The sequence below is a fragment of the Dipodomys spectabilis genome, unplaced genomic scaffold, assembly GCF_019054845.1.
Source record: "Dipodomys spectabilis isolate Male_0828 unplaced genomic scaffold, ASM1905484v1 ptg000234l, whole genome shotgun sequence".
NCBI classification, from domain to species: Eukaryota; Metazoa; Chordata; class Mammalia; order Rodentia; family Heteromyidae; genus Dipodomys; species Dipodomys spectabilis.
Window position 1 is genome coordinate 15,061,058 of NW_024870911.1, and position 14,232 is coordinate 15,075,289.

At 35.9% G+C, this 14,232-nt stretch overlaps 1 protein-coding gene across 2 annotated transcripts in view; it reads right to left on the reverse strand.

Moving 5' to 3' along the window:
• The window catches only part of Slc16a7 (solute carrier family 16 member 7), a 144,292-nt gene that overhangs the window by 83,281 nt on the left and 46,779 nt on the right, over positions 1-14,232 (reverse strand). Inside the window, exons 2-3 of one of the 2 annotated variants that reach the window (XM_042698677.1) lie at positions 8,165-8,168; positions 3,201-3,299 (exon numbers count right to left, since the gene is read on the reverse strand). The gene's annotated coding sequence lies outside the window, so the exon portion shown is untranslated. The remainder of the gene's footprint in view (positions 1-3,200; positions 3,300-8,164; positions 8,169-14,232) is intronic. The other variant, XM_042698675.1, reaches the window with a different exon arrangement.

The following is a 14,232-nucleotide window of genomic DNA, read 5'->3' on the forward strand; positions in this document are numbered from 1 at the left end:
CTGAAACCATAGACCTTCAGATCTTAGTCTCACCAGGGAGTTTCCACACCCAGTTTGTTGTTATTGCCAAGTATAAAACATTCACATGGTGATGTTAGGAAATAACAACAAAGAAAGTCCTAAGGCATAGACAATTATCAGGTATCTTAGCCATGCTCTAAGCTTGAAACAGTCCCATGGCTCCAGCGATTTTATTCCTTTCTGAAGTGTTCCTTGTATAGACAGTATATTCTTGATACTTCCTTGCCAGGGGACTGAGGATATGAATCTCTTTTGCACAGGGACCCAATGACCCAATAACCAGCCTCAGTTTCCTTGGCTTTATTCCCCTGGGAAACTAGCTATTTTCTGGTGCACTGAAGCATAACTCCTGGTTTGCAGTCTTTCTTCACTCTAGTCTAAAAGATGATTCTTCAAGTACTTGTTCTAGTGTGGAGGGCTTGCATTCAGACCTACACTCTTATTTCTTGCCTTGAGCAATTGACCTAATCTCCCGTGACTCCGTGTTGCCATCTAACTGGTGGCTTTCCATCAGTTTAAATAGCAGACTCATGGGTTAAAATAACACATCAACCTACTCTACATCTGAAAATCCAAACCTAGTGAGTTAGGTGTGGGTCGTGTCTGTGCTCTTTTTTTCCAGGAATGCCTTGCTATAGAAGAGATGAATTCTGGTTTTGTCACTATCACACTGTGGTCTTCTCAGGGAAGGTTCTACCTTTACAATGGGAAAGACTGAGCTTTCAGAAAAACTTGTTACAGTTCCCATTTGACTCTATATACAAGCCACATTCTTCAGCTGGCATCTCTTCTAGCAATAAACTAGCTCAGTCCAAGAGGCTAATGAAATCTGATTTTCCCCCCTTGGGTTTAATTAACGAATTTAACCAACATTGAGTGGGTAGTCAGCCCACAAAAAGCCATTACAGTAGGATGTCAGGACACTTTCTCATGGTGGAAGGTAGATTCATATCTAGTTAACAAGCCAGATTTGTTGCAGTTAAGATTGAAGTATGAAATGGTATTAGAGTTGTAAGAAATTTAAATAATTTAACTCATCTTTGCGCATCTTCACTTGTACTATAATATTTCTCCCCTCCTTTCTTTTGTTTATTGCTGGATTAAAGTTAGGACAGAAACTGAACAATGACTGATACCCTGTGTGGGTTCTCTGGCCACTGGAAGATCCATAACATATCCATAACTAAGTGTCTTGAGAGAGGACCTTCCTCATTTTCTGTACTAAGTACCCAGTACTATTAGCAGTACCCAGGCAAATGAGAAGCCTAAGTAGTGAAATGTTGAAGGGTCAGGCTGTAAAATGGAAAAAGAAGGAGTTGACTGCAGGTGCCACAATGACATCAGATGCATTTTAGAGGAAACAGAAATTCCATTCAACTAGAAGCCATCGAGTGTCACTGGTGTCCCTTTCCTACCCACGTACACAATAGACATTTGAGGATAGTGATTTAAATATCCAAATCTAAGAGGGAACATCTTTTTCATTTCAGGTGACTACATTTTAACCTGTTTTGTTTAGATTTGTTTATTTTCCTTCTCATTAGTGAACACAAGGCATGTTGAAGGTCAAATAAGGGAGCAGGTAATGATGTTCAACAAGAAGCATACTCTTTACCTCATGTATACAACTGTAACCCCTCTATACATCATCACCTTGACAATAAAAATAAAATAAAATATAAGACAGACACAGACAACCTCTTCTATAAGAACACCGCGCAATCAAACTGAAGAAGAAATCATGGCTTTTCTGAGTGGGCCCAAAAAAGCAAACAGATCTTACCACCCTGGCTAATTCCCATACCTAGTTCTTCCCCACTCTACTAGGAAAGTCTTGAATAGACATTGTTGATCTACTGACGTTAAGAAGCATTTATAACACATTGGCTGATTTTATTTTTAGATTGTGGCACAGAACACATATTTTGTGATGAAGTTCTAAAGCTGAACAAATATGTGTAACCATCAGGCCTAAAGAAGACCCACACCCCTGCAGATACAGCAGAAGCAGCAAGTTCTACTTGTCCATCGGAGATACTCCTCTTTTAACACAATGTCTTTGAAAGCAACTATCAAATGAAGGTTTCCTCATTTGCAAAGTATTTCCTATTCAAGGCCTTTTTTCCCCCCAATCTTTCTGAGTGTGTGCTACTTTGCCTGGTACCAAGATATTTTAGGCATGATTGGTGACTTCGAAAGAAATGTAAAGACTCACAATAGAACAGTGCTAAAAAGGAAAGAGAAGTGGAATTCATGAAATGAATTATTCCAGGATAGGCTACACTTGCTTTATTTATGTATGTGTAGCCAAACAAACAGACAAGGAAAGAGTTATATGAAAGTATGCTTAAAAAATGAAGGGATATAGCAAATTATACAATTGAAAGGACTTAGTTACGTTAGATATGTGAAGAAATGTCTGCCTCAAAGGTATTCACTCTACAGCTTTGTATGCTTGTCTGTCTACATCTAAACAAAAGAGAATAAACATTTAAAAACAAATAAAAAAAAAAGAATGAGTCTATAGAATATAGTACTTGAAGAATATCTCTCTCTCCGTGAATGGAGGGAGGAAGGGTGAGCAAATGAAGTTGTAGATTCAATGTATATTATGTGTAAAACAAAGTGTGTAACTTGAGGTTAGGGACAAGAGAAGAAAAATGGGGAAGAACAAAGAAATGGGTGCCATTGATGAAGAAGCATTGTACTCAGATCCTGACTTATGGAACTATAGCTCGTTTGTATAACCACTTAATAATAACAATAGCAAAGACTATATCTAATAATAATAGTGAAGCCTAGTACCCTACAATGTGCAATTCTACTCTAAGAAATTCTCACAACAGTTCTATGCAGAAGATACTTTTTACTGCCCTAAATTTAGGGACAAAAATACTTGAGGTTAGACAGGTTATAATCACTACGTATGAAAGCCAAGATCTGCATCCAGATACATGGTGAGATATGTAGTCTGTTCTCATAGCAAGGAAGAAGCAGAAACCATCCAGTAAACCCTGTGTCCGAATAGAGCCACTTAACGTATTAGGAACTAGCACAATTTTCTTACTTTTAGTATGGGACAGAATTAAACCGAAGAAGCAAATAAAGATTCAATGACATGTAAGACTTACCAATGGCAGCACAACCTGGAAAGTATCATCCACATGCAGGGTACTCACCAAGAAGCTCTATTGGCACGGCATGCCCTAGAGTCCTTTGGTTCCCAGATCCTTTTATCTAAGGCTTCACAGGAAAGCATCACATCCTAAGACTTACTCCTGAAATATCAAAGAATGGAGCTGTCATTTAAATATGTGAATACATGCTAAACAATTTTTTTAAAAAAGATTTCCAATTCCATATCTAAAAAATTCCTAGAATGGAGCTTTCTATTTGCATGGACTGAAATTGCTGTTTGTCTTCTATCAAATGCTAAGTTTGGACTCAAAGGACCCTTCATACATAGGCATATCATCTACCTATGGTAATTTATATCATCAGTGCCTATTTTCTGTAACATGTCTAATTTCTGAAAATGTGGAAGGATTTCAGCAACATCAAAGATTTCAGTCTAGCATCTTTGGGGTTTTTAAAGTAATTATTTGCTTCTTAATGACATTTCCCTCTATTCTTTTTAGGACTATGTATATGAAAGGTAGAGAGAGTGAGAGAAAGAAAGAGACAGAGAGAGAGAATGTGATTTTCATCCTTATAAATATGCTAATGAATAACTACCTAAAATTATACTTCTATTTGATTTATTAATTAAAAGCTAAATCACCATTTTAGTAAGATATTTTAAGAAACGAACATATTTCAAAAACATCATGAGAAGATGTTAAATTAAAATTTATTATTTGGCAATATGAATTTGGTAAAAGGAACTTCTGACTTCTCAGTCTTATTCACTTACCTGGTTGGAAAAAAAAAGATCTAACCCAAATAGTGACTATTATGTAAGTCAATAAATGTTTTTAAAATACACATTACAACATTTGGCAACAAAATGATGGTATTATCAATAATAACCATTAATGGTAATAACCATTACTTAAGGCAGTGAAAAATACTAGTTTATATAATGAATAATTATTAGATTCCTGCAGAGCCTCTGCTTGAAAAAGAATAATCTTAAATATGAAAATCCTAATGATAGCCTTCTTTCATTACTAAATAAATATAATTATCTTTCAAACAGTACTGAAAAGCAGTTTGTTAAGGTGGCAGAGTGTAATGCAAAGATTTCAAATGGGAAGGACAAAGAGGCAAAAACAGGAGGTAAATTCAGTTATTTGTGTAACATTCATATGGTGAAATGATTTGAGCAGAGTCACCTGACATAGTCTACGATGGAATGAATTTCAGATAGATTGATAACTTCCAACTGTATATATTCCAAAACCACACAGAGTAGACTGTGTATATGTAATTGTCTATATTTAGTAGAACACATTTAAAAACCTCATCAATTCTACATGCAAAGAACCTCCTTCTAGCAAGAATTAAATTCACTTTCTTTCAGAATCAGTATTAAAAGATATTTCATAAAATATGTGATAGAGGGTAAAATTTATATATCAAAGCAAACATACTTAAATTAAACATACTTAAACATATTTACTTATACTGTTACTAATTTTCAGTAACCACCACTGAAATACATAATTGTGAATTTACTTCATTTATGGATTAGGTGACTTATGGCTATTCTTTGCTACAATTCATTTCTGTCTGTATAATTGTTTTTTCTATCTCATGCATTAAAAAGCAATCTCTCTTATTTTAATTCTCAGTAAAATCATATTACTAATATTGTGAGGAAATAATTGAGAATAAGATAAAGAAGTTTTCTTTATATTTTTCTTTCTTTCAACTAAGTTTATTTTCCCAATGTAGGTATAAAAATTCTCTAAGTTTTTCTCCATAACATTACAATATCAGTTAGTTTTAATTTACAGTAAATAAGTCCCTAAACTTTTCTTCTTTGCTTTAAGGTGTGCAATTGTTTTTATTTTTTAAAACAGAAACAGTAACAGAGCTTAAAAGACATGTTTAAAGGCTAACATACCAAAATATAAAGAGTAATCTGAAAGTTAAATGAATGTGGCTTTGAAATACATATTTTTAAGGGAGGTAGTAAAAATAAAATATTTGCTATTTGCTTTGGCATGACCTTCCAAATAATTTCACCTTGTACAACTATTGATATATTTGACCTTATGAAACACCCATCTCTAATAAGTCTACTAAGACTTCAAATTACTTAGAAAATGTTTTATAATTCCATTACTTACAAGACCAATAGTGAAAGCAAAGATTAAGTCAACTTTTTAAAAAAAAATCTATAAACTTAAAATGTACTAAAGAGTAACATAAATTTAAAAAGGAAAGAAAAAAACAAAAATATGTGAGGAATATTTAGGCCTCTGAAATTCTAAGTTAATTAATAATCTCTTATCCAATTATCAGGCAAGAAAAGTATATTTTTAATTCAGAATTAATACTAGTAGTAGGTGTTTGAGAGGTGAGCAGTTATTTAAACACTACTACTTTAATATATATTTTGTAACTGTGTTGTCATGAGATTTTACATCTTTGTGTTGTATAACTAATTTATACTGTTAATTACTACCACAGTGCACTAGCTAGGGCTCATGAACTTTCCTAGCTCATGAACAGAACAATTTTAATCAAGACATAAATAAAACACATTTTCCAAAGGTGTTTGTTAAAGGGCAATCAAGTACAAATATAATATCCAAGTGTACACGTGGTTGGTTACTTTCTACAGAATGATAAAAATAAAAAAAAACCTGTCAGCTGATAGAATAATTTTATTGGAATATTTAAATCACTAGACACAAGTACTCTCAAAGTAAAAATCTAATTCAGAAACTCAAGACAATCTAATAAAGATAGTTAATGTAATGTAAATTTGGACTCAAATTTTCAGAAGAAAGAAAATAAAATCTATTCTCTTAAGAGAAGTGCTTTGTTCATTTAATTTAGCAGTATATTCCAAACATTTTTGTAAATTCTCAATGCTCATCAGAGCTTAAGAAAACTTTCTTGTATAAAATACTAATTAATACCTCAAACACCATTAAGTATATATATATTATGCGTACATATATAAATATGTGAGTTTATATATTTACTATCTTTAAGTATATAAAAGGATTTCAAAATAACATTTCAGTTTATGAGTATAATACACCTTCTTACTTCATTTTTAATATATATTTTAATTAGCTGTACAAATGAGTTTCCGTTCCACATATCAGTTGATAATTACAATGCAACCTTATTCTATTTTGTAATAATTTTTATTATCTTTAAATTGTTGTACAAAGGGGGTTTTAATTCAACATGTGAGTTTATGAGTACAATGCATCTTAATCAGTGTCATCCCTTCCAGCATTCTCTTCATATTCTCCTTTCATTTCTTCACCAGCCCATGTTTGTTTTGAAAGCAAGTACCCAAATGTACCAAAGGGGCACTTAAGGTCAATGATTAATGGTATGAATAAAATTATGAAATTCCATCAGCTGATGAGAGACTCACCTAAGAATGAAGAATGTGCAAGCATTACTCAATACCCAACAATAAAATACCCTTTGCTGTAAATGACAGGTGTGATTCAGCATGTCCTAAGACATTCAGAACAAATCCACTATCCATCTAACCACCAAAAGTGAAATCCAAAAGTCAGGAGGCAGAATTAAAAGCCTGTTATATGTAACCAAGGATCACTTTTATAGCTACAGTACACAGCCGGTTTCCTCACCAACTTCAAAAAATTCTATGGTTTTCCTTAATACGTAATACAATGGAAACATCCCTAAACAAATCCAATACTTCCATCATCTTAGAATGAAAATAAAGTGAGAAATCATTAGTGCCAAAAATTGTTTTGATCTTAAAACTTTAGCAAAGATATTGGATGAACTATTGTAAACACATCTTTGGAAATGGAGACTTAACTGGCTTGTCTTTCTTCTTGTTATTGAAGAAGTCAAAGATGAAAGAAAGTCCATAGGTATTGAAAACAAATACAATCTGTTGAGTGTTGTATTGAATATTAACTATAAGAGCTCCAAAGCCAAAATACCTTGCTAGAACCTATGTTAATAAGCTCATCTTGAAATGTCACCATGCTAGGTTCATCATCTTATAATACAAGGGGTGTGGGTAGCTGTGAGAGGCTTTATGGGACAGGTGAAGAAAGAAATACAAACGGAAGCATCTATTAGCCATCATCACCTACGTTCATCTTTGATTCACTAAACTGTATACCAGATCCTTTAGCATTACTTTCATATAACTGAGCTGTACAAACATTATGTGGTTCTCTTGAGAACAGGCCTCAGACATATCCAATGAGGGGAAGTGAAATGGACCCTGAACCCAAGCTGCAATCCATCACTGGATTTACATGGAGTGCACTCCATGTAAATCAGCAAGGATATTAAAGCATACCTGCTGCTGAGACAACTAAGGCTTATCTAATGACTGTTTTTGGTCACAGTTTCTCAGATAGCATTGCTTATTCTATTTGTAGTTATTTAATAGACACATCGGGGGATAATTAGTCTTTGAAAAATAAGGAAAGTTATTTAGCAGTCAGCTAAATTAACTGTTTCCTCTAATCAATCATTCTTTTCCAACCTCTTACTCACACAATTGTGCTATTCTCTCTCAAAAAATCAGTTGATTGCCCTTTTGCTGTACCTGGATAAGAAACATAGGTAGGTGAGGAAAAGCTTTTCAGTGCTGGTATTTCTGAGTCTTTGAGTAACCAAGGGATAAGGGCTGAACTAGAAACCTAGAAGTTTAAAGCTTCAAGCCCTGACAGCTAGGGCCTTTTTCGATCTGGGCTTTAGAAAAAACAGACTTAAGGCTCTAGACAGTATGGAGCTTTATTATCCTGCTTGCTCTCACCTTGGGTACTAGGACGCTTAGCCCTCCACAATGACAAGTGTTTGGCTCTTGGGCCGAACACTGAAGTTTATATCTCAGGCTGAGGCTCACATCCTCAGCCAATGATAGCAGCTAATGTTACAGGTCTCATTCAGGCTTAAAGAACCGAGACCTTAGAGTACAGTGACCAGAGACTGCATTCTAGCAACTTCAGTTCTTCACAGTCCTCCTTGTCTTTTTCCAATCTGCTCCTGGTATTTCCTGCCCTGAAAGCTCTCTTGAGCTGCCATTTCACTACTGACCTCCCCCCACACATACACCTCCACCTAGACAGTTGCCATCTCTAGGCTGACTTATCGCACTTTTGGGCATTTACCCTAATGTTTACAAAAAAGACCACACTAAAGCTACCAGCACAACTATGTTTATTGCAGCATTATTTACCATAGCTAAGATATGGAACCAACCCAGATGCCCCTCAGTAGATGAATGGATCAAGAAAATATGGTATATATACACAATGGAATTCTATGCCTCCATCAGAAAGAATGACATTGCCCCATTTGTTAGGAAATGGAAAGGCTTGGAAAAAATTATATTAAGTGAAGTAAGCCAGGCCCAAAGAAACATAGGTCCCATGGTTTCCCTTATTTGCAATATCTAGTATAGGTATGAGTCAAGCGGAAAAAGTCAGAGAATGTGATGTTAGGAAAACGAACCCTCAAATATGTATTTTAATGTTTTTGTTTCTTTCATGCATGTGTTTCTAACGCATTTATAAGATTATTTCTTTGTTGCTTTGTATGTCCCTCCCCCACAGTGTAACCCCCGCTTTCACTATATTTGATGTCAGTATAACATGTGGAGGAGACGGGGACAAACAAGTCGTTTAAGGATTCAGGTGGACCTGTTGCAACAATGAGAAGTACAAAATGTCATGTCAAAACCAGCTTTACAATGTTGGTGTGGGGGAGGGGGAGGGGGGGTATGATTGGGTGTGGGGAGGGGGGAGGCTGGGAAGGGAGGTGAAGGGTAAACAAAGGAGGAGGCTGCAATGCTTGGTAAGAAATGTATGCATTATCCTGCCCATGTAATTGTAACCCCTCTGTACAGTATGTTCTCAAATAAAATAAAATAAAATTTAAAACAACAAAAAATAAATAAATAAAATAAAATTATGTGAACTCTTAAAAAAAAAAAGGAAAAAAAAAAAAGAAAAGTTAGCTGAGCACTTTACCTTTATAGCCAGATAATGGGCGTGGCAAGCATTTTCGTACCAATCAGAGCAGGCCTTCATGAAAATGAAGAATTGAGTTTGCTCCAGTTATGGCATAGTCACTCATGCAAATGAAGAGCTACCTTTGTACCTATCATAGACCTTCAGCGGAGTACCAGAGAAAGTGCCCCAGCTTTGGCCTGAGAATAGTTGCAAAGTCATCTAGAATTCACCAAGGCTTATGATGCTAAATCATCATAATAATGCAAGCTGTTTCCAACAGACATAGCCAGGTTAGTGTCTTCCTTCTGGAGCCAGAATTAAGCATAAGCAGCAAACAGCTATGGTTGCATATTGCTTCCTTAAGATGTACATGGAAACAGCCAGTGGCAGTGTGAGGGCAATCCAACTGACTTTTCTCATAGTCCTTCACTCAAAGCAGTTAAAGCTATTATCTGTCAATTACACAATCAAATTGCTTCAGCCCTCAAAATCTTAGCTTATTTAAAGGAAAAGTAAACTCTGAAAAGACTGCTTACCAAAAAGACTTATTAGTATTCATAGTGATTTGACAGTAATTTATAATGCTTTTATAGTGTCTGACTACTGTCTCAGTGTCTTGGGAGCAGTGGATCCTTCTAATACATTTCATTCCACTCTTTGGATTTTGTACATATTTTTACTTTCGTGTCCTCATACAAAGAAATATTGATTTACATTACACTTTCTTTTCTTCTCAATTGCAATGTTGATCACTTAAATAGCTGTTACTCATAATCAGGACTATCTTGAAGCCGGCACTGGTTACTCCAAGCTTGTAATCCTAACCACTTGGAAGGCTGAAATTGGGAAGCTTGTAGATCAAGACCAGCTCAAGCAGAAAGTTCAAGAGACCTCCCTTCTCAATGAAGAGCTACAAATGGTGGTATGCTCCTGTTAACCTATCTACATTGGAAGCCTAACACAGGCTGAGAATGCCTAGACACAGAACTAAGGAAGAAGGCAGACTTCCTATAAAAAATAACCAGCAAAAATCAGGGTTTAGAGACATAGCTCAGCTGTAAGAGTGTCTGTGTAGCAAGCACAAGAACCTGAGTTCAAACACCAGTACTACCATTTTTGGGGGGAGGGGAGTCGGTTGTGGGGCTTCTCTGAGCTTGGGCGCTGTCGCTCAGCTCTTCAGCTCAAGGTAAGTGCTCTACCGCTTAAGCCATAGTGCCACTTCCTTTTTAATTTTTTTTTAGTACTACCATTTTTTAAAAGAAGAAAAGTAAACAAATGTTGTTGGGCAATTGCTTAAGCATTTTGTAAATTTGGTTTTTGGTTTTTCTTTTTTTTTTTTTAACCATGTCCTGGAGCTTGAAATCTGGGCCTGGGCTTCTTTTGCTCAAGGCAAGTGCTCTACACCTTGAGCCACAGTGTCACTTCCAGCTTATTTGAGTAGTTTATTGGAGGTAAGAGTCTCATGGACTTTCCTTCCTGGGCTAGCTTCAAACCACGATCTTCAGATCTCAGCCTCCTGAGTAGTTAGGATTATAGGCTTGAGCCATTGTTCCTGGCTCTAAACTTGATTTTAAACTACATAAATAGTATTTATGGGCTTGAGCCTCTATAGATCAAGTGGTAGAATACTTGCCTAGGAAGAGGGCCTGAGTTCAATTCTCAATACTGAGAATAAGAAATAAATAATATTTATACTTTAAAGAAAAGAAAACCTATATGTGGCAACATACATAATGCGCTAAGCATAATCTAATCTTAAAGGCTGTTATTGTATGAAAATCATCTGTAAACAAGTGTCAGCATTCCCAAATTATTTGTACCTATGTCATCATGGAATAAGAAGCTTTAAAATGCCAAGCTTGGAATGGGCTCTGACAGTTTACTATTGAATGGATCTGGGGAAAAAAATGGTTGAGTGTGCAGACTGATACTTTTTAGGCAGGGCCTCAAGGAAAGTCTGGTTACATTTTCATGTATGTTGAATCCTCTTTTCTACTTCAATATCATTTGAACATCTTTCCTTGTCCTCATGCTCCCTAAACAACCTCAGTCATCTGCTCTTGGGGATCAGACATCTGATTTCCAGAGTAAATAAAAGATATCAGATAAGACACAGAAGATAAGTCTAGTAAGTCTGATAAGGTCTTCGTCACTTTAGTGCACATTTCTGATTTTCCATTGGGGCTTTCTTTCTTTTGTCGGTCATGGTACTTGAACTCTGGGCCTGGGCACTGTCCCTAAGCTCTTCAGCTCAAGGCAAGTACTTTACCACTTGAGCCACAGTGTCACTTCTGGCTTTCTGGTGGCTTATTGAAGATAAGAGTCTCACAGACTTTCCTGCCCAGACTGGCTTTGAACCATGATCCTCAGATCTCAGCCTCCTTAATAGGTAGGATTACAGACCTGAGTCACCAGTACCCGGCTTGGGGCTTGCTTTCTTGTTTCTATAGCTGAGGTGAGTGGTGTCCTAATCACCAAACAAGCTCTCCATGATGGACCATTTTTCCTAAATTTTGATGGTTCTGTCATTTGACTTTGCACCATTCTACTTCCCCATTCCTCTCAAATGCCACTTGCTTTCTCTGCACAAAACCTCCAATAACACTGAACTAACTTCAGCTTCCAGTACATTTCATGTTATTTCACCTATTTGTGTTTTTGTCCCTTAACAGGTATCATGTCTATGAAGGAATCTTCCTCACTTTTTCAGGTAAGCAAGTTCCTGCTTACACACCATCACCATCACCTCCTCTGTGAGAAAAATCACACACAAAAGGCTTGAGTGAGAGAATAATGAACAACTAATAGGACAGGGTGCTTTCAGAACAGGCAATAATAGGAAAGACATAATATCTATAGGGGATAGGTGAAAATGGGTGGTTTTAATTATATCCCAGGATTTCTTGTTTAACATCTATCTTTTATATACCATTGCACTTACTACATGAAAAGCACTTCAACCATTCACCAACAGCTCAGAAATAGTCTTAAACAGTTCATATTTGCACAAGATTACAAAAGTGTCTCCAACTCTCAGAAAATGGTCAGGGTTCTGTCAATGAAGAGATTTTGGAAGTGGAGGGGGTGGGGAGAGACAGCTATCAACAACACATACTGATTTGAGAGAAAATCAACGTCTTGTGAAAAGGTCATTGATGTGTTTTTTTTCCTACAAATCCCTTAAATGCTAGTTATTTGTGATAATTACAATAGTAAGGTAACTTCTGAAGCTGAAATTTAACTTTTTCTAACCTCTGGATTCCAATAAAGCCATGGTGTAAGTGGTCATTAACACATTTCACATTGCTTTGTTTTGTTGGCACTTTTTCTTTTTGCTTACTTTATTCTGAGTACCCCCATGTCAAATCCTAAATGGAATAAATTAGCTTTTCTAAAGATGATTTGATACAATATCTAATGCCAAATATCCAAACATAGCAAATACCTGGGTTTCTAGTTCAAAACCCATCCCACGTTTAGAGGTGCTGAAGTGGAGCTATTGTTTCTACAGTTCAGCATGGTAATCCTCTCTTGGAGAGATGTGCTTTTGTGTGTGTGTGTGTGTGTGTGTGTGTGTGTGTGTGTGTGTGTGTGTGTGTGTGTGTGTACTGATACAAGTCATTCTCATGTTTCCAAAACCATTCTTCCAAACAGCTGTAGCATTTGGTAAAGTTTCAAAACCCGATATTGTGTGGCATCACTATCTTTCTTTTCTAAAACTACGAAGTTCACCAAAATTTTCTGTGTGTGGGAAACTGCACCGGAAAACCAGTGTTTGCAAACTGTCCGGCTTGATTACACTGGTGTGGTACCACTTATCTACTGCTATTTTTAAACACCCTCGGGTTACAGTAAGCTATATTGCAAATCTAGTTACACTTACTCACAGGGAAGAAATTACTAAAAGAAAGCACTAAAAAGCTGTTCTGCAATCTTCCTAACAAAGGGCACTATAGGTTTCTTCAAGGCACTTAACAAACATGATTACATGTTATTCATACTTTAAATGTCTCTGTCACTCTAAATTCCACCAGGGCAAGTGGATGTACTACCTGTAAATATCTAGCACAGAATAAAGAAGGTCAATCGACGTTTAGTGAGCAAATAAATGAATGACTAGAAGAAAAACTAAATTCGTTTATGATGATGCTTGTCATTTTAAAACCAAACTTACATGCATTTTAGAGACTCTGAATCATAGCACAGTATAATGCAAGCACACACTTTTAAATAGGATATCTTTAATGCCAGATTTGGTATTTAATAGTTCTGTGATCAAAGACAAGTGAACCAAACTTTCTAACACTCCATCTCCTCGTTTATATAATGTGAATAATTATACTGCAGTAGGCCTTAATGATTGTACATGCAGAAGAACACACCATAGTCAATGGAAGTGATCAATGTCTAAATAAAATATGTAATCACATTTATTAATATTTTAGATAATTTTTAAGTCAATTAGATTAGTCTCAATTATCCAAGAGCTTTTAAAAATTGACAACTTAAATCTATTTTCAACATATGCAAGCAGCAATAACCTCTCAATAATTTATGGCATCACAATGAATTTCCCAACACTCTCCATGTCTATTTTCGCAATTATTACAAGCCTATTCAGCAAGTTATTTTCAATTAAATTTCAGCATGCTTGCATCTGCACACTCTTTCCACCTCCTTTACAAGCACTGTGTGGATTCTATCTTAACTAATCCATAAAACTACTTTCTTAGTTGATGATTAGATCAATTCTCTGGCCTATGTCACAGGCTCTTGTTCCAACAACTCTTTTATAGTCTCATAGTCAGTGACACTGGTTACTAACAACACAGTTGGAAAAATTGGTCACTTCTGAATTGTATATTCCTCCTTTTAGGTTTTACCAGTATTGCATGGAGAACTCTGGCTCTTCACATACACTCATCCAATGGGTAAGTTCTCAGACCTATCTGTAGGCCAGGGCCTACAATATAGAGTATGAACAGGAACACAATAAGGTTCTGAAGCAGCAAAAAGCCCACAGGCTAAATAGGAAAGTATAAACTTAGAAGCAAATAACTATGGAAACTGA